Here is a 27,407-nt window from a genome sequence, read left to right on the forward strand (position 1 = left end):
TGTGGGCTGTATATAGTTCTCTGTGGGCTGTGCTCTGTGCTGTATACTACTGTGGGCTGTATATAGTTCTCTGTGGGCTGTGCTCTGTGCTGTATACTGCTGTGGGCTGTATATAGCTCTCTGTGGGCTGTGCTCTGGGCTGTATACTACTGTGTGCTCTGTGCTATATATAGTTCTCTGTGGGCTGTGCTCTGTGCTGTATACTGCTGTGGGCTGTATATAGTTCTCTGTGGGCTGTGCTCTGTGCTGTATACTGCTGTGGGCTGTATATAGTTCTCTGTGGGCTGTGCTCTGTGCTGTATACTACTGTGGGCTGTATATAGTTCTCTGTGGGCTGTGCTCTGTGCTGTATACTACTGTGGGCTGTATATAGCTCTCTGTGGGCTGTGCTCTGTGCTGTATACTACTGTGGGCTGTATATAGTTATCTGTGGGCTGTGCTCTGTGCTGTATACTGCTGTGGGCTGTATATAGTTATCTGTGGGCTGTGCTCTGTGCTGTATGCTACTGTGGGCTGTATATAGTTCTCTGTGGGCTGTGCTCTGTGCTGTATACTACTGTGTGCTGTATATAGTTCTCTGTGGGCTGTGCTGTATATAGTACTCTGTGGGCTGTGCTGTGTATAGTACTCTGTGGGCTGTGCTGTATATAGTACTCTGTGGGCTGTGCTGTATATAGTACTCTGTGGGCTGTGCTGTATATAGTACTCTCTGGGCTGTGCTGTATATAGTACTCTCTGGGCTGTGCTGTATATAGTACTCTCTGGGCTGTGCTTTATATAGTACTCTGGGCTGTGCTGTATATAGTACTCTGGGCTGTGCTTTATATAGTTCTCTGTGGGCTGTGCTGTATATAGTTCTCTGTGGGCTGTGCTGTATATAGTTCTCTGTGGGCTGTGCTGTATATATTACTTTGTGGGCTGTGCTGTATATATTACTTTGTGGGCTGTGCTGTATATATTACTCTGTGGGCTGTGCTGTATACTACTGTGTGGTCTGTGCTGTATACTACTGTGTGGTCTGTGCTGAATACTGCTGTGTGGGCTGTGTTATCTACTACGCGAGCTGTGCTATAGTATGCAGGCTGTGCTGTATACTATGCGGTTTGTGCTATATAATATGCGGGCTTTGCTATATACTATGGGGAGTATATTATATTCTATGGGGGAGGCCATGTTATGTACTATGTGGCTGTGTTATATACTATTGTGGGGGTATATTATATTCTATGGGGGAGGCTGCGTTATATACTATGGGGGGCTGCATTATATTCTATGGGGGGCTACATTATATATTATGGGGAGGTGGGCTGTATTATATTCTATGGGGGTTACATACTCTGGGGTGGCTGCATTATACTCTGTGGGGTGGCTGCATTATACTCTGGGGTGGCTGGATTATACTCTGGGGTGGCTGCATTATACTATATGTCGGCTGCATTATACTGTATCGAGGACTATGGGGAATACGTTATACTATATGAAGAACTATGGGGTGCATTATACTATGGGAAGTGAATTGTACTACATGGATGACTGTGGCGGTGCATTATACTATATGGAGCACTATGAGGATTGTATTATGCTATATGGAGGACTATGAGGATTGTATTATGCTATATGGAGGACTATGAGGAGTGTATTATACTATGTGGAGGACTGAGCAGTGTATTTTAATATATGGAGGACTATAGGGAGTGTATTATACTATATGGAGGACTATGGAGCACATTATAATATATGGAGGACTATGGGGTGTATTTTACTAAACAAGTAAAATGCTGCATATTCGGATTGTTTTTGCTGGAACAAAAAGCCTTGTTGTCAGCAGCACATTGCCAGTGTAAACTGTAGATGTGCTGCTGAAAACATGATACTGTATGCTGATCTGTTAGTGATCTATTAGTGATCGTTCTGTCTCATCATTATTCCTCAGCTGGTGGAAAGAGGCCGGGAAACAAGCGTTGAACAACTTCAGTATTGTCGATCAAACTCGTTTAGCGGCCTGAACTCAGCGCACGTAAATACAACAGAAAGGCTTCTGTGTGATGTGCAATATGTTAGCATTTGGGGACCCATTTTAAACTTTGCCTAGGGCCCCACTTTGCCTAAAACCGGCCCTGCCTACAAGTGTACAAAGATATTATACAGTCACCATGTGACAAGTGGGCCTGTGTAACTTCAAATGCCAGGGCTGAATTTTAGTCCCAGTCCGGCCCTGGTCACTGTATACATACATTACATTACTGATCCTGAGTTACCTCCTGTATTATACTCCAGAGCTGCACTCACTATTCTGCTATTACACCATGTCTTATCCTCCAGTCACCTCCAGAGCTGCAGTCACTATTCCGCTCTCTTTTTTCCATTCTTTTCCTTCTGTCTTTCCTTCTTCCTTTCTCTGCCGCTGCTTCCAGTCTTCCATCCTTGTTTCCATTGCCTTTTATACATTAATTTTCCATCCTGGTTCTCTTGATTTGTTGCAGGATCCTTTCCTGCTGTTCTTCCTTCCCTTCTTTCTTCCTTTCCTCCGTCCTTCCTTCAGAAGTGTTAAATAACCTAGGACTTCTATTCATTGTTTCCTTTGCGACTTTTTTTGTCCGTTTTTGAGCCCTTTTTTGTTTGCACCCAGTTCTTTATTCTGTTTGTGCCTTTTTTAGTTTATTTTACTTGTGCTCTCCTGTTTTTTTTCCTCTTGGTGGGTGGAGTCCAACAATTCAAAATATTTTCTCCTGATTTATCAATTGCAACTTTTTAAAAAGCTCTCGCAATTTGGCGAACCTTCTCTCCAGTATGCCAAGATTTTGCTGCAGTTCTTAATACTTTTGGTGCCAACAAACAGCTCAAAACAAGAAAACAGACCATTTTTTACTTTGGGTCAAATTGATCAATTGCATTTGCTTTTCTGCTGAATTTGTCACTAAACACGTCAGCTAATGCCACAAGACAAGTGCGGAAAGTGACTTAAAAAATTCTGTAACTGATAAGTTGGGGTTAAGTTTGCCCCCAGGTTCCTCCCTGGTGTAGTGCAGGGTTAGTCATGTGCTGCCCTATGAGCGCTGTGCCAGGCTGGTGTCTTACAGCGGGCGGGCAGGGTGTGACTGGTGCAGCTTTCTTGCCAGCCGGAGGTTCTGGTTCTGGCTTTTAATTAGTTTTTTTTTCAAGTGAAAATTTAGTTATAAAACCTGGAAACCATCCACAACGCAGCGACTCAACTAATCTACAGAGAAATGTAAGAGGAGGGCGAGGACGGGCGACACGAAAAGGGCAACCTGGGTGACAAAATATTGTGCTGGGAGAACGGCGAACTGCGTGAACAGAGCCCGGACTTGTATGTGGCATGCACCGACAGGGTTGGACTGAGGTGTATGGGGAATGGACTATAGGGTCCTGCGCTCAGGGCCAGTTTTAGACAAAGTGGGGCCCTGGGCAAAAGTTTAAAGTGGAGCCCTAAATTCTGACATATTGCACCATTACAAAGTAATATTTCGGTTGTATTTACAAGCGCTGAGTTCAGGCCGCTAAACGAGTGTGATCGACAATATTGAAGTTGTTCAGCGCTTGTTTCCCGGCCTCTTTACCCCGGCTGTGGAATAATGATGGGGACAGAACAATCACTAATAGATCACTAACAGATCACCATACAGTATCATGTTATCAGCAGCACATCTAGTTTTCACTGGGCGATGTGCTGCTGAGAACAATGATTTTTGTTTCGGCATAAACAATCCAATTACTCAATGAATAAGCAGCAATTTGCTTGTTTAGTATAATACACCCCATAATCCTCCACATAGCATAATGCACTCCATAGTCTTTCATATAGTATAATAAACTCCCCATAGTCCACCATTAAGTATAATACACCCCATAGTCCTCAAAATAGATAATGCACCCCATAGTCATCCATATAGTATGTTACACACCATAATCCTCCACATAGCATAATGCACTCCATAGTCCTTCATATAATATAATAAACTCCCCATAGTCCTTCATTTAATATAATACACCCCATAAACCTCCACATAGCATAATGCACTCCATAGTCCTTCATATAGTATAATAAACTCCCCATAGTCCACCATTAAGTATAATACACCCCATAGTCCTCAAAATAGATAATGCACCCCATAGTCATCCATATAGTATGTTACACACCATAATCATCCACATAGCATAATGCACTCCATAGTCCTTCATATAATAAACTCCCCATAGTCCTTCATTTAATATAATACACCCCATAAACCTCCACATAGCATAATGCACTCCATAGTCCTTCATATAGTATAATAAACTCCCCATAGTCCTCCATTTAGTATAATGGACCCTATAGTCCTCCACATAGCAGAATGCACTCCGCAGTCCTTCATATAGTATAATAAACTCATAGTCCTCCACATAGTATAATACACCCCATAATCCTCAGCATAGTTAATGCACCCCATAATATTCCATATAGTATAATACACCACATAGTCCTCCACATAGCATAATGCACTCTGCAGTCCTTCATATAGTATAATAAAATCCACATAGTCCTCTATATAGTATAATACACCCCATAGTCCTCAACATAGTTAATGCAACCCATAGTCCTACATAAAGTATAATGCACCACATAGTCCTCCACATAGAATAATGCGCCCCATAGTCCTCCACATAGTATAATGTAATCCCCATAGCCCTCCATATAGTATAATTCACACCCCATAGTCCTCCACATAGTATAATACACCCATAGTCCTCCATACAGTATAATACACCCCATAGTCCACCGCATAGTATAATGCACTCCCCATAGCCCTTCATATAGTATAATGCACAGCCCATAGTCCTCCACATAGTATAATACACCACATAGTCCTCCATACAGAATACTGAACCCCATAGTCCTCCACATAGTATAATTCACCCCATATTCCTCTATATAGTATTTTGCAACCCATAGTCCTCATAGTATAATGCACACCATAGTCCTCCATAAAGTATTATGCAACCCATAGTCCTACATAAAGTATAATGCACCACATAGTCCTCCACATAGAATAATGCGCCCCATAGTCCTCCACATAGTATAATGTAATCCCCATAGCTCTCCATATAGTATAATTCACGCCCCATAGTCCTCCACATAGTATAATACACCCATAGTCCTCCATACAGTATAATGCAGTCCATAGTCCTCCATATAGTATAATGCAACCCATAGTCCTCCACATAGAATAATGCGCCCCATAGTCCTCCACATAGTATAATGTAATCCCCATAGCCCTCCATATAGTATAATGCACACCCCATAGTCCATCACATAGTATAATACACCCCATAGTCCTCCATACAGTATAATGCAGTCCATAGTCCTCCATATAGTATAATGCAACCCATAGTCCTCCACATAGAATAATGCACCCCATAGTCCTCCACATAGTATAATGCACCCCATAGTCATCCACATAGTAGAATGCACCCCCACAGTCCTCCACATAGCTTAATGCACCCCATAGTCCTCCATGTAGTATAATGTGCCTCATAAAACTTCATATAGTATAATGCACTCCCCATAGTCCTCCATATAGTATAATGTGCCCCATAGGCCTCCATACAGAATAATGCACTCCTCATAGTCCACCATATAGTATAATGTGCCCTATAGTCCTCCATATAGTATAATGTGCACCATAGTCTTCCATAAAGTATAATTCACACCCCATAGTTCTCCATATAGTATAATGTGTAACATAGTCCTCCATATAGTATAATGTGCCCCATAGCACTCCATATAGCATAATACACTCCCTATAGTCCTCCATATAATATAATACACTCATCATAGTCCTCTATATAGTATAATACACTCCCCAGTCATTTAAATAGTATAATACACTCCGCATAGTCCTCCATATTGTATAATACTCCCCCATAGTCCGCCATGTAGCACAATGCACTCCTTATAGTTTACTGCCTCCCATAGTTCTTCATATAGTATAATGTATTCCCCATAGTCCTTGATACAGTATAAAGCAGGTCCCATATAGTATAATGCACTCCGCATAATACTTGATAGAGCATAATGCAGGCCAAAAATACTATAATACAACACATAGTCCCCGATTGAGTATAATGCAGCCTTCCTCAGAGTATAAGGCAGCCCCTCATAGAGCATAATGCAGCCCTCATCATAGTGTATAATTCAGTCCCCCTCATAGAATATAATACAACTCGCCTCATAGAGTATGGTGCAGCCCCTCTCAGAGTATAAGGCAACCCCTCATAGAGTATAATGCAGCCACCACATAGAGTATAATGCAGCCCCCTCATAGAGTATAAAGCAAAACCCCACAATCCTGTAGTATTATGGCCACCATGTGCTCACTGATATAAAAAATACAATATTTACTTCTCCTTCCCATTCCCCCGCTGCTCCAGGCTCTGCAGAGCGTCTCAGCAGTTCCACTGTCTGGCATAGCAAGGTGCGAGATGAAGTGACATCATCGCGTGCCCGCTGCATCAGAGGCAGAGGGGAATGATGGAAGAGGGGGTGTCATCTGACGCTCTCTCCTCCATGGCTTTCAACTGTATCGACACCTATGCTGCTGATACAGGTAAATGTGGTGGGGGGGTGCGGCACTGGTGCCGGACCCCTTGACTCACGAACCCCATAGCGGCCACCGACTGGGGGCCACTGGTGGACTGGTGTCCCTAAGCAGATGCCTAGTCTGCCTGCCCCTAATGCAGGCCCTGCCCACTCTACATTTATATGCAAATATCTGTTAGCCGTTATCCACGATATAGTGGAGCATTGACTGTAAAACACAGGTGACTCCTGCACATCTACTGTGCGTCCCCATAACTGGAATGTACAGTGATGATAGTTTGCATTAATGTTTTTTTTATGAAAACAATTCATCACTGATCCACAGGTTAGGTAGATGATAACTTATTGATCGCTGGAATCCGACCATTGGAAACCAAAAATCAGAAGAATGGGGAACTTTTATCCCTGACAGGACATTTTTACCCCATTTTAAAATGGGGCGGCAGGTGGGATGTCTGACCTCAGCTCCATTCATCCTCTTTGGGGGCTTCCAGAAAAAGTCAAGTGCAGTCACTTAGTGAATAAATGGATCAGCGATCGAGTTGCACATGCCGCTCCATGCTAATAGAGATAAAAGCTCCACATACTGCAGATCGGTGCAGGTCCCAGCAGTCGGACCCCCACCAATCAATAACTTATCACTAATCCTTTGGCCATGTTCATAAGTTCAGTATTTAGTCAGTATTTTACATCAGTATTTGTAGCCAAAATCAGAATGTGGTGAATAGGCGATTTATTGTTTTCACCGTAGAACCCCTGTAAGTACATATCTGCTACTGTGTAATAGTCACAGGAAAGGGAGGGGTTAAACATCCAAGTATTAAATCTCTATTGGAAATCAAGAATCTTCCCCTTCTTGATAGCAAAGAGAACAAGTGACCTCCATACACAACACAATCCCCTATATCAAGACCAATCCACATACAAGGAAAAAAAATCACATATTACCATAAGATAGTGACCGGATAATACCACATATGAGACAAATACCGCAACATCATGGCTGAACCACATATAATCACCGCATAGCTACCGAATAATACAACAAATAGGGGATAATTACCACCACACCATGACCAGATCACATATTACCATCATATAGTGACCAAATAGTACAATACTGATCATTAATAAAAAAATCACAATACTATTATACTAATAACAATAATAATATCACTGGTGACATTATACACAGGAGCTCTGTATATAGTGTAGAGGTAATACACTGATCACTAGTGACATTATACACAGGAGCTTTGTATATAGTGGCAGTGTATAGGTAATACAGTGATCACCAGTGACAATATACACAAGAGCTCTATATAGTGTATAGTGTACAGGTAATACAGTGATCACTGGTGACATTATACATAAGAGCACTGTATACAGTGTCAGTGTGCAGGTAATACATGGATCACCAGTGACATTATACACAGCAGCTCTGTATATAGTGTAAAGTGTACAGGTAATACAGTGATCACCAGTGACATTATACACAGGAGGTCTGTATATAGTGTAAAGTGTACAGGTAATACAGTGATCACCAGTGACATTACAGTATATACAGAGCTCCTGTGTCTATAGTGTATAAGTAATACAGTGATCACCAGTGACATTATACATAGAAGCTCTGTATATAGCATGTAGTGTACAGGTAATACAGTGATCAACAGTGAAATTATACACAGGAGCTCTGTATATAGTGTACAGGTAATATGGTGATCACTGGTGCCATTATACACAGGAGCTCTGTATGCAGTGTATAGTGTACAAGTAATACAGTGACCACTGGTGATATTATACGCAAGAGAACTGTATATAGTGTATAGTGTGCAGGAAATACAGTGATCACCAGTGACATTATATACAGGAGCTGTGTATATAGTGTATAGTATACAGGTGATACAGTGACTACTGGTGGCATTATACAAATGAGCTCTGTATTTAGTGTACAGGTAATACAGTGATCACCGTTGACATTACACAGGGGCTCAGTATATACTGTCAGTGTACAGGTAATACATTGATCACCAGTGACATTATAAACAGGAGCTGTTTATATAGTGTTAGTATACAGGTAATTCAGGAACCACCAGTGACATTATACACAGGAGCTCTGTATATAGTGTATAGTGTACAGGTAATACATTGATCACAGTGACATTATACACAGGAGCTCTGTATATAGTGTATAGTGTACAGGAAATACAGTTATCACCAGTGACATTATATACAGGAGCTATGTATATAGTGTATAGTGTACAGGTAATACAGTAATCACCAGTGACATTATACACAGGATCTCTGTATATAGTGTATAGTGTACAATACATTGATCACCAGTGACATTATACACAGGATCTCTGTGTATAGTGTATAGTGTACAAGTAATACATTGATCACCAGTGACATTATACACAGGAGCTCTGTATATATTGTCAGTGTACAGGTAATTAAGTGGTCCCCAGTGACATTATACACAAGAGTTCTGTATATAGTGTCAGTGTACAGGTAATACAGTGATCACCAATGACATTATACACAGGAGCTCTGTATATAGTGTCAGTGTACAGGTAATACAGTGATCACCAATGACATTATACACAGGAGCTCTGTATATAGTGTCAGTGTACAGGTAATACAGTTATCACCAGTAATATTATACACAGGAGCTCTTCGCTTTTCTTCTTCATCCAGTACAGACCACCTTCACTTCTTCCAGCCTGGACTTGTCTCTGCAGAAAATAACACACAATCATCAATAGCTGATCGCTTCCAGAGCACATTCCCCACTTTTTCCCCCGACTTCTACACTACATCAGATGAAAAAAGCGAAATAGTGTCGCTCTGCACAGTAACAGGACTCCCTTCCTTTTTGCTCCCCCCCCATGGAAGACATTATTACTGCTGTAATTTACTTTGGAAGATAATGTCCTTTGATTGGCCCTAACAGTAATTATGTCCCCCCTTGACAACATAAACTAATAATATATGTTCCATATCATGACCTCCATACAGTAATTATGTCACCCCTTTATTTAATAAGGTCACAGGTCCTGGGGCCCATTATTTAATGTCAGCATCCTGGACCCCTTTATTTAATAATGTACCCATCGGGGGCCCCTTTATTTAATAATGTCCCCATCTTGGGACACTTTATTTAATGTCCCCATCCTAGGCCCCTATGTCACTCAGTTCTTGGCCCCTATGTTGCCCTCATCCTGGGCCCCTATGTCCATTTTAATAATGTCCCTATCCTGAGCCCCTATGTCAGCCACCTATGTCCACTACCCTGCCTAATCACAGAAGGGGGAAATAAAGATTCTTCTCACCTTCCTGCGCTCCCTGGCGTCCTCTTGCAGCTTCATATTCACCTTGTTCATTAAAATGGCCACGGACTGCAGCTGTGAAAGGCCGCGCTCTGGCGTCATAGCAGTAATATTGAAAGGCTGCCTGTCATGGGTTATCGCGACAGTATGGAGCCAGAAGACCGCAGTGTCTGATTGCTCCTGCTCTTGCTCCGAGAAGAAGCCTTCTCCTTCATTTTAAATGTGTTTATTTCTTCCGGCAGAATAGGAGTTAATCGGCCATGTTGGAAATCCCTGTGCTCACAGATGAGCTCGGTTAGCCACTCCCTTCCCCTTTATAATCTGGGCTCTGTTATAAATCCTTGCCAGAGCTAGCATTTGCTCTATGGATAACAGAGGAAAAGGCGTTCATATGAGGAGAGTTGGAGGAGTTATTAGTGACTGTTGCTTCGTTTCTATTTATAGTAACTCCCTATCCTTCTCTATTTTGGTTTACTCCCCTACCTCCACACCCCAGTGCATTCCTCTGTTATATGTGAGTGAATATTTTGCATGCCTGGAGTTTTCTGTTAACCCTTGTATGTGTTGCCTTGTTTCTCGGGTTGGTGTACTGCAGTGCACAGTAGCATTCCTCTTCCCTGGGTGGGGGAGAACAGGTGGAGGGCTAACTCAGGAGATAAGGCAAGAGCGGAGGTCCTGGCATCTTCTCCTTCAGAAGTATTCCCGGGGAGTAGGGCGAGCTAGGGCACCCCCTAGTGTTAGGGACAGGGAAGGAACCACGGGTCACCCGACAGCGGTGTCATGACATTTGCTCTGACCGTAACCATTTTTTCTAATCCATTATAAATTCAATCGCAGCTCTGACATGGCAAATGTGGCAGCTAAGTCTTGAGGTGGCAGATTTACACATGGTGGTTTTGCAGCACCCTGATACTTCTGGTCTGGGACTTTTATCAAAACCAAAGTCAGCTGTCAGTCCTATAGTTTCTCATGTACTGTACCCGCTGTCAGTCCTATAGTTTCTCATGTTAGGGCTGTCAGTCCTATAGTGTCTCATGTAGGAGCTGTCAGTCCTATAGTGTCTCATGTACGAGCTGTCAGTCCTATAGTTTCTCATGTACCCGCTGTCAGTCCTATAGTTTCTCATGTATGAGCTGTAAGTCCTATAGTTTCTCATGTATGAGCTGTCCTATAATTTCTCATGTACGAGCTGTCAGTCCTACAGCTTCTCATGTACTTGCTGTCAGTCCCATAGTTTCTCATGTACGGGCTGTCAGTCCTATAGTTTCTCATGTATGAGCTGTCAGTCCTATAGTTTCTCATGTACGAGCTGTCAGTCCTATAGTTTCTCATGTTAGGGCTGTCAGTCCTATAGTTTGTCATGTACGAGCTATCAGTCCTATAGTTTCTCATGTATGAGCTGTCAGTCCTATAGTTTGTCATGTACGAGCTATCAGTCCTATAGTTTCTCATGTACGAGCTGTCAGTCCCATAGTTTCTCATGTACGAGCTGTCAGTCCTATAGTTTCTCATGTATGAGCTGTCAGTCCTATAGTATCTCATGTTCGGGCTGTCAGTCCTATAGTTTCTCATGTATGAGCTGTCAGTCCTATAGTTTCTCATGTACGAGCAGTCAATTCTATAGTTTCTCATGTACGAGCTGTCAGTCCTATAGTTTCTCATGTTAGGGCTGTCAGTCCTATAGTTTGTCATGTACGAGCTGTCAGTCCTATAGCTTCTCATGTATGAGCTGTCCTATAATTTCTCATGTACGAGCTGTCAGTCCTATAGCTTCTCATGTACCTGCTGTCAGTCCCATAGTTTCTCATGTACGGGCTGTCAGTCCTATAGTTTCTCATGTATGAGCTGTCAGTCCTATAGTTTCTCATGTTAGGGCTGTCAGTTCTATAGTTTGTCATGTACGAGCTGTCAGTCCTATAGTTTCTCATGTACGAGCTGTCAGTCCTATAGTTTCTCATGTTAGGGCTGTCAGTTCTATAGTTTGTCATGTACGAGCTGTCAGTCCTATAGTTTCTCATGTACAAGCTGTCAGTCCTATAGTTTCTCATGTTCGGGCTGTCAGTCCTATAGTTTCTCATGTTCGGACTGTCAGTCCTATAGTTTCTCATGTTCGGGCTGTCAGTCCTATAGTTTCTCATGTATGAGCTGTCAGTCCTATAGTTTCTCATGTACGAGCTGTCAGTCCTATAGTTTCTCATGTACGAGCTGTCAGTCCTATAGTTTCTCATGTTAGGGCTGTCAGTTCTATAGTTTGTCATGTACGAGCTGTCAGTCCTATAGTTTCTCATGTACAAGCTGTCAGTCCTATAGTTTCTCATGTTCGGGCTGTCAGTCCTATAGTTTCTCATGTGCGAGCTGTCAGTCCTATAGTTTCTAATGTTCGGGCTGTCAGTCCTATAGTTTCTCATGTTCGGGCTGTCAGTCCTATAGTTTCTCATGTATGAGCTGTCAGTCCTATAGTTTCTCATGTACGAGCAGTCAATTCTATACTTTCTCATGTACGAGCTGTCAGTCCTATAGTTTCTCATGTTTGGGCTGTCAGTCCTATAGTTTCTCATGTTCAGGCTGTCAGTCCTATTGTTTCTCATGTTCGAGCTGTTAGTCCTATAGTTTCTCATGTTCGGGCTGTCAGTCCTATAGTTTCTCATGTACGAGCTGTCAGTCCTATAGTTTCTCATGTGTGAGCTGTCAGTCCTATTGTTTCTCATGTTCGGGCTGTCAGTACTATAGTTTCTCATGTTCGGACTGTCAGTCCTATAGTTTCTCATGTACGAGCTGTTTGTCCTATAGTTTCTCATGTACGCGCTGTCAGTCCTATAGTTTCTGATGTTCGGACTGTCAGTCCTATAGTTTCTCATGAACGAGCTGTCAGTCCTATGGTTTCTCATGTTTGGGCTGTCAGTCCTATAGTTTCTCATGAACGAGCTGTCAGTCCTATAGTTTCTCATGAACGAGCTGTCAGTCCTATAGTTTCTCATGTTCGGGCTGTCAGTCCTATAGTTTCTCATGTTCGGACTGTCAGTCCTATAGTTTCTCATCTTCGGGCTGTCAGTCGTATAGTTTCTCATGTTCGGGCTGTAAGTCCTATAGTTTCTAATGTACGAGCTGTCAGTCCTATAGTTTCTACTGTACGAGCTGTCTGTCCTATAGTTTCTCATGTTCGGGCTGTCAGTCCTATAGTTTCTCATGTTCGGGCTGTCAGTCCTATAGTTTCTAATGCACGAGCTGTCAGTCCTATAGTTTCTACTGTACGAGCTGTCAGTCCTATAGTTTCTCATGTTCGGGCTGTCAGTCGTATAGTTTCCCATGTTCGGGCTGTCAGTCCTATAGTTTCTCATGTTCGGGCTGTCAGTCCTATAGTTTCTCATGTTCGGGCTGTCAGTCCTATAGTTTCTCATGTTCGGGCTGTCAGTCCTATAGTTTCTCATGTTCGGGTTGTCAGTCCTATAGTTTCTCATGTTCGGGCTGTCAGTCGTATAGTTTCCCATGTTCGGGCTGTCAGTCTTATAGTTTCTCATGTTCGGGCTGTCAGTCCTATAGTTTCTCATGTTCGGGCTGTCAGTCCTATAGTTTCTCATGAACGAGCTGTCAGTCCTATAGTTTCTCATGTTCGGGCTGTCAGTCCTAAAGTTTCTCATGTTCGGACTGTCAGTCCTATAGTTTCTCATGAACGAGCTGTCAGTCCTATAGTTTCCCATGTTTGGGCTGTCAGTCCTATAGTTTCTCATGTTCGGACTGTCAGTCCTATAGTTTCTCATGGTCGGGCTGTCAGTCCTAAAGTTTCTCATGTTCGGACTGTCAGTCCTATAGTTTCTCATGAACGAGCTGTCAGTCCTATAGTTTCCCATGTTTGGGCTGTCAGTCCTATAGTTTCTCATGTTCGGACTGTCAGTCCTATAGTTTCTCATGTATGAGCTGTCAGTCCTATAGTTTCTCATGTTCGGGCTGTCAGTCCTATAGTTTCTCATGTATGAGCTGTCAGTCCTATAGTTTGTCATGTACGAGCTGTCAGTCCTATAGTTTCTCATGAACGAGCTGTCAGTCCTATAGTTTCTCATGAACGAGCTGTCAGTCCTATAGTTTCTCATGTTCGGGTTGTCAGTCCTATAGTTTCTCATGTTCGGGCTGTCAGTCCTATAGTTTCTGATGTTCGGACTGTCAGTCCTATAGTTTCTCATGTACGAGCTGTCAGTCCTATAGTTTCTCATGTTCGGGCTGTCAGTCCTATAGTTTCCCATGTTCGGGCTGTCAGTCCTATAGTTTCTCATGTTCGGGCTGTCATTCCTATAGTTTCTCATGTTCGGGCTTTCAGTCCTATAGTTTCTCATGTTCGGGCTGTCAGTCCTATAGTTTCTCATGTTCGGGCTGTCAGTCCTATAGTTTCTCATGTTCGGGCTGTCAGTCCTATAGTTTCTCATGTTCGGGCTGTCAGTCCTATAGTTTCTCATGTTTGGGCTGTCAGTCCTATAGTTTCTCATGTTCGGGCTGTCAGTCCTATAGTTTCTCATGTTCGGGCTGTCAGTCGTATAGTTTCTCATGTTCGGGCTGTCAGTCCTATAGTTTCTCATATTCGGGCTGTCAGTCCTATAGTTTCTCATGTTCGGGCTGTCAGTCCTATAGTTTCCCATGTTCGGGCTGTCAGTCCTATAGTTTCTCATGTTCGGGCTGTCATTCCTATAGTTTCTCATGTTCGGGCTGTCAGTCCTATAGTTTCTCATGTTCGGGCTGTCAGTCCTATAGTTTCTCATGAACGAGCTGTCAGTTGTATAGTTTCTCATGTTCGGGCTGTCAGTCCTAAAGTTTCTCATGTTCGGACTGTCAGTCCTATAGTTTCTCATGAACGAGCTGTCAGTCCTATAGTTTCCCATGTTCGGGCTGTCAGTCCTATAGTTTCTCATGTTCGGGCTGTCAGTCCTATAGTTTCCCATGTTCAGGCTGTCAGTCCTATAGTTTCTCATGTTCGGGCTGTCAGTCCTATAGTTTCCCATGTTCGGACTGTCAGTCCTATAGTTTCTCATGAACGAGCTGTCAGTCCTATAGTTTCTCATGTTCAGGCTGTCAGTCGTATAGTTTCCCATGTTCGGGCTGTCAGTCCTATAGTTTCCCATGTTCGGGCTGTCAGTCCTATAGTTTCCCATGTTCAGGCTGTCAGTCGTATAGTTTCCCATGTTCGGGCTGTCAGTCGTATAGTTTCCCATGTTCAGGCTGTCAGTCGTATAGTTTCCCATGTTCGGGCTGTCAGTCCTATAGTTTCTCATGTTCGGGCTGTCAGTCCTATAGTTTCTCATGTTCGGGCTGTCAGTCGTATAGTTTCTCATGTTCGGGCTGTCAGTCGTATAGTTTCCCATGTTCAGGCTGTCAGTCGTATAGTTTCTCATGTTCGGGCTGTCAGTCCTATAGTTTCTCATGTTCGGGCTGTCAGTCCTATAGTTTCTCATGTTCGGGCTGTCAGTCCTATAGTTTCTCATGTTCGGGCTGTCAGTCGTATAGTTTCTCATGTTCGGGCTGTCAGTCGTATAGTTTCCCATGTTCAGGCTGTCAGTCGTATAGTTTCTCATGTTCGGGCTGTCAGTCCTATAGTTTCTCATGTTCGGGCTGTCAGTCGTATAGTTTTTCATGTTCGGGCTGTCAGTCGTATAGTTTCTCATGTTCGGGCTGTCAGTCCTATAGTTTCTCATGTTCGGGCTGTCAGTCCTATAGTTTCTCATGTTCGGGCTGTCCGTTTCTTATCATGCACCGGTTTATGTGTCGGTGACAGACGGTGCTTGCTGCCGGAGCTGGATGTGGCCCCTTGGGCCCCTGTCCGCCTCGCTCCCTATGATACCCCTGTGTCCTGCTGCGGATGCCTTATTTTGGCATGGTTTCTTCCTCTCTGGCTGGAGCAGGACTGCAGAGTCTGGCAGATTTCAGGGGGTCAGTCGGAGAGGGCACTGCCAGCACTCATATATTATGGACAGAAAACCCTCCTGAAATCACATCACCCTCTGGAAGTAATAAAGCGCCTGAACCCGACAATATTAAACCTCTGATTAATAGCTTTCTCTTTTTCCTGATATTTGCCAAAAAATGCATTAAAAATGCAAAGGAAAAAGTTTAATTTAGAAGCATCCTTCACTCACTGTGATTCATTACCCCCTAGTGGAGGCTGCTGGTCACTGCAGGCACCGTCCTGGCTGCTGATCTCCATGTCTGGGGCTGCTCAGGCCTGGGGATGAGGGTCTGGGGGGATCCGGATCTTGCACAATAGAGAGATCATAGTGTAGCAATTTCTATTAGACATAACATTGTTATTGTGGGGCAGGAGGATTGTTACAATGTTTCAGTATTGACATTCTAAAGTAACCAGTCTGTGGAGACTCCAGACACTGATACATTGTAACATATCAGGGGCGAGGACCAGGTGATATCAGTTTTCAGCCTCCATATACAAAACAACAATTTTCCCGTTTACTGGCAGCACATAGAAATATTTCCCTGTGGATTCCAGGCTGACACATTGTAACAAACCATCTGGACAGCAGAAAGCTTTCTGATTCTATTCAGTGACAACAATCAGACATGTTGGGAACAGAGAAGAATTTATACAAAAACTCTATTCAGAAAGTTTAATTACTGTTCATATTATTGATGTCTGATCTGTAGGTGGCAGCACAGTGGCTTGTTCTGGGCTCAAGAGTCCAGGGGGGGCTCAAGAGTCCAGTAGGCTGGCTCAGGAGTCCACTGCCTGCAGCCACCACTAGGGGGAGCTCCTTGTATACAGAGATACATGATAAGATCCTGTCTGCAGCCACCACTAGGGGGAGCTCCCTGTATACAGAGATATATGATAAGATCCTGTCTGCAGTCACCACTAGGGGGAGCTCCCTGTATACAGAGATATATGATAAGATCCTGTCTGCAGTCACCACTAGGGGGAGCTCCCTGTATATAGAGATACATGATAAGATCCTGTCTGCAGTCACCACTAGGGGGAGCTCCCTGTATACAGAGATACATGATAAGATCCTGTCTGCAGGCACCACTAGGGGGAGCTCCCTGTATACAGAGATATATGATAAGATCATGTCTGCAGTCACCACTAGGGGGAGCTCCCTGTATACAGAGATACATGATAAGATCCTGTCTGCAGCCACCACTAGGGGGAGCTCCCTGTACACAGAGATTCGTGATAAGATCCTGTCTGCAGTCTCCACTAGCGGTAGCTCCCTGTATACAGAGATACATGATAAGATTCTGTCTGCAGTCACCACTAGGGGGAGCTCCCTGTATACAGAGATACATGATAAGATCCTGTCTGCAGCCACCACTAGGGGGAGCTCCCTGTATACAGAGATACATGATAAGATTCTGTCTGCAGTCACCACTAGGGGGAGCTCCCTGTATGCAGAGATACATGATAAGATCCTGTCTGCAGTCACCACTAGGGGGAGCTCCCTGTATACGGAGATACATGATAAGATCCTGTCTGCAGCCACCACTAGGGGGAGCTCCCTGTATACAGAGATACATGATAAGATCCTGTCTGCAGCCACCACTAGGAGGAGCTCCCTGTATACAGAGATACATGATAAGATCCTGTCTGCAGCCACCACTAGGGGGAGCTCCCTGTATACAGAGATACATGATAAGATCCTGTCTGCAGCCACCACTAGGAGGAGCTCCCTGTATACAGAGATACATGATAAGATCCTGTCTGCAGCCACCACTAGGAGGAGCTCCCTGTATACAGAGATACATGATAAGATCCTGCCTGCAGTCATCACTAGGGGGAGCTCCCTGTATACAGAGATACATGATAAGCTCCTGTTTGCAGCCACCATTAGAGGGAGCTCCCTGTATACAGAGATACATGATAAGATCCTGTCTGCAGCCACCACTAGGGGGAGCTCCCTGTATACAGAGATACATGATAAGATCCTGTCTGCAGTCACCACTAGGGGGAGCTCCCTGTATACGGAGATACATGATAAGATCCTGTCTGCAGCCACCACTAGGGGGAGCTCCCTGTATACAGAGATACATAAGATCCTGTCTGCAGCCACCACTAGGGGGAGCTCCCTGTATACAGAGATACATGATAAGATCCTGTCTGCAGCCACCACTAGGGGGAGCTCCCTGTATACAGAGATACATGACAAGATCCTGTCTGCAGCCACCACTAGGGGGAGCTCCCTGTATACAGAGATACATGATAAGATTCTGTCTGCAGCCACCACTAGGGGGAGCTCCCTGTATACAGAGATACATGATAAGATCCTGTCTTCAGCCACCAGTAGGGGGAGCTCCCTGTATACAGAGATACATGATAAGATCCTGTCTGCAGCCACCACTAGGGGGAGCTCCCTGTATACAGAGATACATGATAAGATCCTGTCTGCAGCCACCACTAGGGGAAGCTCCCTGTATACAGAGATACATGATAAGATCCTGTCTGCAGCCACCACTAGGGGGAGCTCCCTGTATACAGAGATACATGATAAGATCCTCTCCTTTTTCCTCTCTACTCCATTCTCCTCTCCTCTTTACTCTTTTCTCCTCTCATTTCTCCTCTCTTCTCTTCGCTCTTCTCTCCTTTCTCCTCTTTACTCTCCTCTCCTTTCCTCTTTGCTTTCCTCTCTCCTCCTTTCTGCTCTCCTCTCCTTTCTCCTCTCCTTTTGCTCTCCTCTCCTCTCTCCTCCACTGTGCTCTCCTCTCGTTTTTCCTCTTACCTCCTCTCTGCTCTCTTCACCTTTCTCCTTTCCTCTTTACTCTCTTCTCTCATTTCTCCTCTCTCCTCTCCTTACTCCTCTTCTCTTTACTCTCCTTTCCTCTTTGCTTTCCTCTCTCCTCCTTTCTGCTCTCCTCTCCTTTCTCCTCTCCTCTTTGCCCTCTTCTCCTTTCTTGTCTCCTCTCTGCTCTCCTCTCCTTTTTCCTCTCTTCTCCTCTCTGCTCTCCTCCTTTTTCCTCTCCTCCTCCTCTGTGTTCTCCTATCCTTTCTCCTCTCTTCTCCTCTCATTTCTAATCCCTCCTCTTCGCTCTCCTATCCTTTCTCCTCTTGCTCTCCTCTCCTTTTTCCTCTCTCCTCCTCTCTGCTCTCTTCTCCTCTCATTTGTAATCTCTCCTCTTTGCTCTCCTCTCCTTTCTCCTCTCCTCTCTCCTTTGCTCTTCCCTGTTGTTCCTTATAGTTTTTGTTTTACTAAATTGAGCACAGAATTTTTAATTTGTGATGAATTCTAGGAGAACACAAGGGGAGGACAAATATTGCAGAACATAATTGTCCTATTATCTGCGACTTTACACTCTACAGCTGGGAGCTTTTAGGCACATGGCGACGGATCAGCCTGAAAATAAAAGGCAAATCAATTAGAAATCACTCAAAAGAAGAGTAAATTCTATGTGTCATTATGGGCAATGAGTGGATGATTCGGGGGGTGCGGGGGGTCCCGCCACTCGCTTCTCCATGCTCCATATTACTCTGGTGATAGGTTAGAATTCAAAAATTCCATTTGTAGTATAAAAACCATCTGTAAAAATGACCGGAGGGGGGAAAAGAGAAACAGAGATGAGAGATAATAACTGTGCACTGAACGATAATAGCAGTGTGTCTGATATAATAACTGTGCTGTGAGATAATAACTGTGGTACTTATATAATAACTCTGTGCTGTGAGCTAATAACTCTTCTGTGACAAAATAACTGTGCTCCTGATATAATAACTTAGTGCCGTGAGATAATAGACATGCTCCTGATATAATAACTCTGTGCTGTGAAATAACTGTGCTCCTGATATAATAACTTAGTGCCGTGAGAAAATATGCTACGTTCACATTTGCGTTGTGCAGCACAGCGTCGGGCGCAGCTGTGGCGACGCATGCCTCATGCGCCCCTATATTTAACATGGGGGCGCATGGACATGCGTTGTCTTGCGTTTTTTGACGCTTGCGTCTTTTTTGACACAAGCGTCAGGGCGCAGAGGACGCAGCAAGTTGCATTTTTTTGGCGTCCAAAAACACAACGCATGCATCGCAAAATGCAGCGTTATGCATGCGTTGTGTATGCATTGTGCGTTGCGCCACCGACGCTGCGCTGCACAACGCAAATGTGAACGTAGCATTACACGTGCTCCTGATATAATAACTCTGTGCTGTGAAATAACTATGCTCCTGATATAATAACTTAGTGCTGTGATATAATAACTCTGTGCTGTGAGATAAAACTTTGCTCCTGATACAATAACTCTGTGCTGTGAAATAACTGTGCTCCTGATATAATAACTTAGTGCCGTGAGATAATACATGTGCTCCTGATATAATAACTCTGTTCTGTGAAATAACTGTGCTCCTGATATAATAACTCTGTGCTGTGAGATAATAACTGTGCTCCTGATATAATAACTCTGTTCTGTGAAATAACTGTGCTCCTGATATAATAAATCTGTGCTGTGAAATAACTGTGCTCCTGATATAACTCAGTGCTGTGAGATAATAACTGTGCTCCTGATATAATAACTCAGTGCTGTGAGATAATAACTGTGCTCCTGATATAATAACTCAGTGCTGTGAGATAATACATGGGCTCGTGGTATAATAACTTAGTGCTGTGAGATAATAACTGAGCTCCTGGTATAATAACTCAGTGCTGTGAGATAACTGTGCTCCTGATACAATAACTGTGCTGTGAGATAATAACTATGCTCCTGGTATAATAACTCAGTGCTGTGAGATAATAACTGTGCTCCTCGTATAATAACTCAGTGCTGTGAGATAATAACTGTGCTCCTGGTATAATAACTCAGTGCTGTGAGATAATAACTGTGCTCCTGGTATAATAACTCAGTGCTGTGAGATAACTGTGCTCCTGATACAATAACTGTGCTGTGAGATAATAACTATGCTCCTGGTATAATAACTCAGTGCTGTGAGATAATAACTGTGCTCCTCGTATAATAACTCAGTGCTGTGAGATAATAACTGTGCTCCTGGTATAATAACTCAGTGCTGTGAGATGATAACTGTGCTCCTGGTATAATAACTCAGTGCTGTGAGATAATAACTGTGCTCCTGGTATAATAACTCAGTGCTGTGAGATAACTCTGCACCATCAAACCATAACTTTGCTCTGAAGGATAATAGCTGTGCGCTGTGAGATGATAACTCTGCACAGAGATCTAATAACTCTGCGCTATGCGGTAATGACTTGGTCTTTTATAAAGTGACGAGAGTCCAGGTAAACAGAGTTAGTAATATCGGTCTGGTCATGAAATGCATAAAGGGGTTTTGATGTCCCGTATGTTGGGCACATTGATGCGGCCCTTGTGCTGAGTGACCTCCCCTTTAATACCTGAGTGAGGCATTGCCACATCAATCACAAGCTAACACAGGGGTTTCCAGACTGACACATTGTAACGATCTATCAGGACCAGAGATTCTGCTGCTGATAAAGTTACATCACCAAGGATGATGCACACTGGATACAAGTGTAACAAACCCTCAGCTGTGAGAGGTCGGGATTCTATGGACCTCCCGGATGTGCGGTGCTACGCTTGTATCCTGCCGTGTCATCTTGACACTAGATCCGCACACTCAGCACCGCGCAGCTGGCGACATTAGTCCGTGCTGTGCATTTGCGCCATTTGTCTGTGCGGCGCTGACAGCTGGGGATGATTCCACATACAAGGTGTCTGCACTCATAAAACCCGGACGCGTCTACTGACGTAAATTATCCTAACGCGCTCACCGCGGTTTTTTTATTGTTTACCATTAAATTTAAGATCAAATGCGCCATTAAATTTAATAGAGTCGAGCGAGTAAAATCCGGACGGAATTATCAACGCAATTTAGTTTTGTGATCCTCGTAATGACAAACCCTCAAAAAGTATGGACAAATGTTTAACTATTCATGTGCTGGATAGACCTAAGATGTGAGCGGTCATGTTATCACAGCCCCACCCTCTGCTACTGACAACTACCCAGTATAGTGTGTGAGGTTGTCAACCCCGCCCCTAGTGATGACATCACTGGTATAATGTCAAGAGACCACAACCTTATACTCCAGCAACGCCCCTCATCTCTCACTGCTGACAACCCGCCTGTATATCCTGTGTGAGAGGTTGTCACAGTGGTAGAACGTGGGAGTAAGGAGATGTGTGGTTTCCCCAGGCACCAAATTCCAAGGGGGCCCCTGGCCTCCACTGCCACTTCTGGGAATGGTGACAGGGTGCAGTGGGTGGTTGCCTGATGAGTTAGAGAAGTAGAGTAACCCAGCTCTGCTTTTATATCTCAGTTGATGCCACAAGTTCCTGTGCAGAGCGCAGCAGACAAGAGGAGGTTGTCATCTCCAGGAGTGCAGCAGACAAGAGAAGGCTGTCATCTCCAGGAGTGCAGCAGACAAGAGGAGGTTGTCATCTCCAGGAGCGCAGTAGGTAAGAGGAGATTGTCATCTCCAGGAGCGCAGTAGGTAAGAGGAGGTTGTCATCTCCAGGAGTGCAGCAGACCAGAGAAGGTTGTCATCTCCATGAGTGCAGCAGACAAGAGTAAGTTGTCATCTCCAGGAGCGCAGTAGGTAAGAGGAGGTTGTCATCTCCAGGAGTGCAGCAGACCAGAGAAGGTTGTCATCTCCATGAGTGCAGCAGACAAGAGTAAGTTGTCATCTCCAGGAGCGCAGTAGGTAAGAGGAGGTTGTCATCTCCAGGAGCGCAGCAGACAAGAGAAGGTTGTCATCTCCATGAGTGCAGCAGACAAGAGGAGGTTGTCATCTCCAGGAGCGCAGTAGGCAAGAGGAGGTTGTCATCTCCATGAGCACTGCAGACAAGAAGAGGTGGTCATGTCCAGGAGTGCAGCAGACAAGAGGAGGTAGTCATCTCCAGGAGTGCAGTAGACAAGAGGAGGTTGTCATCTCCAGGAGTGCAGTAGACAAGAGGAGATTGTCATCTCCAGTAGCACAGCAGACAAGAGGAGGTCGTCATCTCCAGGAGTGCAGTAGACAAGATGAGGTTGTCATCTCCAGGAGTGCAGCAGACAAGAGGAGACTGTCATCTCCAGGAGAGCAGAAGACAAGAGAAGGTTGTCATCTCCAAGAGTGCAGCAGAAAAGAGGAGGTGGTCATCTCCAGGAGTGCAGTAGACAAGAGGAGGTTGTCATCTCCAGGAGTGCAGCAGACAAGAGAAGGTTGTCATCTCCAAGAGTGCAGCAGAAAAGAGGAGGTGGTCATCTCCAGGAGTGCAGTAGACGAGAGGAGGTTGTCATCTCCAGGAGTGCAGTAGACAAGATGAGGTTGTCATCTCCAGGAGTGCAGTAGACAAGAGAAGGTTGTCATCTCCAGGAGTGCAGTAGACAAGAGGAGGTTGTAATCTCCAGGAGTGCAGCAGACAAGAGAAGGTTGTCATCTCCAGTAGCGCAGCAGACAAGAGGAGGTTGTCATCTCCAGTAGCACAGCAGACAAGAGGAGGTTGTCATCTCCAGGAGCGCAGCAGACAAGAGAAGGTTGTCATCTCCAAGAGTGCAGCAGAAAAGAGGAGGTGGTCATCTCCAGGAGTGCAGTAGACAAGAGGAGGTTGTCATCTCCAGGAGCGCAGCAGACAAGAGAAGGTTGTCATCTCCAAGAGTGCAGCAGAAAAGAGGAGGTGGTCATCTCCAGGAGTGCAGTAGACGAGAGGAGGTTGTCATCTCCAGGAGTGCAGTAGACAAGAGAAGGTTGTCATCTCCAGGAGTGCAGTAGACAAGAGGAGGTTGTCATCTCCAAGAGTGCAGCAGACAAGAGAAGGTTGTCATCTCCAGTAGCGCAGCAGACAAGAGGAGGTTGTCATCTCCAGTAGCACAGCAGACAAGAGGAGGTTGTCATCTCCAGTAGCGCAGCAGACAAGAGGAGGTGGTCATGTCCAGGAGCCCAGCAGACAAGAGGAGGTTGTCATCTCCAGGAGCGCAGCAGACAAGAGGAGGTTGTCATCTCCAGGAGCGCAGCAGACAAGAGGAGGTTGTCATCTCCAGGAGGGCAGCAGACAAGAGGAGGTTGTCATCTCCAGGAGGGCAGCAGACAAGAGGAGGTTGTCATCTCCATGAGGGCAGCAGACAAAAGAAGGTTGTCATCTCCAGGAGCGCAGCAGACAAGAGGAAGTGGTCATGTCCAGTAGCTCAGCAGGCAAGAAGAGTTTGTCATCTCCATGAGCACTGCAGACAAGAGGTGGTGGTCATGTCCAGTAACTCAGCAAGCAAGAGGTGTTCCTCTTGTTTGTGTATCCCATCTGTCTTTAGTTGCAGTGGGGATTGACTAGTGCACATCCTGTCCTTCCCTATTAAGGGCTTATCACCAGGATCAGGCAGTGATTAGGTATCCTGTTCAGCGATAGGTGCGGAACCTATATATTTTTTTTTAATACTTTTTCTAACCCTAACGAGGACCAGGACTAGCGTTAGGATTAGAGAAAAAAAATCTATGAAATAACCATAACACGCTGCACTGGTTGTCACATTGTTACGCGCTTTCTGATGTCATGTGTCCTGCATCATCCCGTCTGATACTTTCCTCGCTGGCGGTTTTCTCTGGTTTCGCGCTTTCTCGGTTTTGCTCCTTTTTACCCATAATCCTCTATGTTCCCGGAGGCCTCGACGCTCGAATCCTTGAATCTAAATGAAGTTCGGGAGAGGCTAATGTTTCCTTATATCTTAATTTAAAAGTCGCTGTTCGTTTGCTCAGCGCGAAGTCCCCGATGAATAATTTCCTTGTTTCCGGTGGTTAATATTCGCGGCTGTTGCTGACCCTTCTTGTCAGGAAATCATACAAGAGCCGCAAACACTTTCAACTCCAACAAAAAGCTGCGGTGGGAATATTCCTAGCTGACTGATGGCTGCCGCGCTCGCTGTTGCCCCGGGGCGGTCGCTGCACCTTCCATGTAATTACTTACCATAAGGCAATCATTTTTCCAGTTGGGCCCATAGGTGCATATGAATCGCTCTCTACTACAAGAGTGGTGACGGTCGGGACGTCAGAGCGCGAGATAACACAGACGCCTGGGTAAGGAGGATTGTAGAAATGCATCCTATCTGCTCCTGGGAAAGCTGGGTGACAACCTACATCCCATTATTATATCTGCTCCTGGGAAATCTGGGTGACAACCTACATCCCATAATTATATCTGCTCCCGGGAAAGCTGGGTGACAACCTACATCCCGTCATTATATCTGCTCCTGGGAAAGCTGGGTGACAACCTACATCCCATCATTATGTCTGCTCCCAGGAATGCTGGTTGACAACCTACATCCCGTCATTATATCTGCTCCTAGGAAAGCTGGGTGACAACCTACATCCTATCATTATGTCGGCTCCCAGGAAAGCTGGGTGACAACCTACATCCCATCATTATGTCTGCTCCCAGGAAAGCTAGGTGACAACCTACATCCCGTCATTATATCTGCTCCCGGGAAACCTGGGTGACAACCTACATCTCATCACATCTTCTCCGGGAAAGCTGGGTAACAACCTACATCCCATCATTATATCTAATCCCAGAAAGCAGGGTTACAACCTGCATACCATCGTTATATCTGCTCCCGGGAAAGCTGGGTGACAACCTACATCCCATCATTATATCTGCTCCCGGGAAAGCTGGGTGATAACCTACATCTCATCACATCTTCTCCGGGAAAGCTGGGTGACAACCTACATCCCATCATTATATCTGATCCCGGAAAGCTGGGTTACAACCTGCATACCATCATTAGATCTGCTCCCCGGAAAGCGGGTGACAACCTACATCTCATCATTATATCTTCTCCGGGAAAGCTGGGTGACAACCTCCATCCCATCATTATATCTGCTCCCAGGAAAGCTGGGTTACAACCTGCATACCATCATTATTTCTGCTCCTTTGTCCCCCTGCTTTTGGGGGTCTAGAAAAGCTGACTGACAACTTTGCGGCTACTGAAGTTTTCATGCAGACTGACACCCAGCTTCCCTAGATCCTGTATGGCAAGCTGTCAAGATATTCCCTGTAGGGGCTTTAATGGCACCCAGCTTTTCCAGGGAGCAGATGGAACAACTGGATGCAGGTTATTAGCCAACTTTCCTGGGAAGTGATATAATGATGGGATGCAGGTTGTCACTCGACTTTCCCAGGAGCAGATATGATGGGATGGAGGTTGTCACCCAGCTTTCCCAGGAGCAGATACAATGACGGCATGCAGGCTGTCACTCGGCTTTTCCGAGAGTAGCTGTCTGCCCGCCGCCATCATTGTCAGACCCATTGTCTCTCATGGACCCTCTGATAGTTCTCCCTGGCAGGCAGGTGTAGATGATTGATGGGGCAGGAAGCAGCTAACGTCTCCTCCCAATCCTCAGAGTCCGGATCACTGTCGCCTGGGACACAATGGAGGAATGATGACACAAGTAGCAGTTTTATTACCTGTCTGATCCTTCATTCCTCCTAGAATGTGATCGCTCCCCGGCGTCCGATACGACATAACGAAGCGTTCTCCTCGCCGCCATCAATTTACATAATTAATCAGCCGCGAGCAGCGCAGAAAACCATCCCGAAACAAGGTGGAGGAGACGGCTGCTACACGGTCCGGGGCAGCGCCACCGGGGCACCCAGCTTTCCCAGACTCCGGAATGGTAATCCATAGCGCGGCAGGCGGGGGCAGGCTGCGGTGACACGGCGGGGAGAGCCGGCACACCGGCCATATCGGTGGTCGCACAGAAGGATTTCTCATTATCCCGTCACGTTACAATCCGGTGACGGCGTTTCCATCTAACGAGACGCTTGAAGTTTCCATCTTTGCTATTTCTCAGTTTGGATTAAGGAGTCTTTGATGTCCTGAGCGTCCAATCCTGGAAAAATGCACAACAGCACGGATTGTAAAGTGTTTGCTTGGCCGCGGTTATAATCACCGCTGCTGACAATCACACAGCTGCAGCGCTGACCCGTAATCACATCATCTCTATCTGATCACATCGCTCCGACTATAAAGGAAGACTCCGCGCTGCGTCTATAAACGTCCTGTTACCTGCTCAGTACAGGCACCACTGACAACCTGCCTGCATACATGTGTGAGGTTGTCAGCCCCGCCCCCGGTGATGACATCACTGATGTAATGATGAGACCACACCCCTTATACACCGACACTGCCCCCGGTGATGACATCACTGATACAATGATGAGACCACACCCCTTATACACCGACACTGCCCCGGTGATGACATCACTGATACAATGATGAGACCACACCCCTTATACTCCAGCCCCGCCCCCGCCCTGGTGATGACATCACTGATACAATGATGAGACCACACCCCTTATACACCGACACTGCCCCGGTGATGACATCACTGATATAATGATGAGACCACACCCCTTATACTCCAGCCCCGCCCCCGCCCTGGTGATCACATCACTGATATAATGATGAGACCACACCCCTTATACTCCAGCCCCGCCCCCGCCCTGGTGATCACATCACTGATATAATGATGAGACCACACCCCTTATACTCCAGCCCCGCCCTTCATCA

This window comes from Ranitomeya variabilis, chromosome 2 (assembly GCF_051348905.1).
Source record: "Ranitomeya variabilis isolate aRanVar5 chromosome 2, aRanVar5.hap1, whole genome shotgun sequence".
Classification (NCBI taxonomy): domain Eukaryota; kingdom Metazoa; phylum Chordata; class Amphibia; order Anura; family Dendrobatidae; genus Ranitomeya; species Ranitomeya variabilis.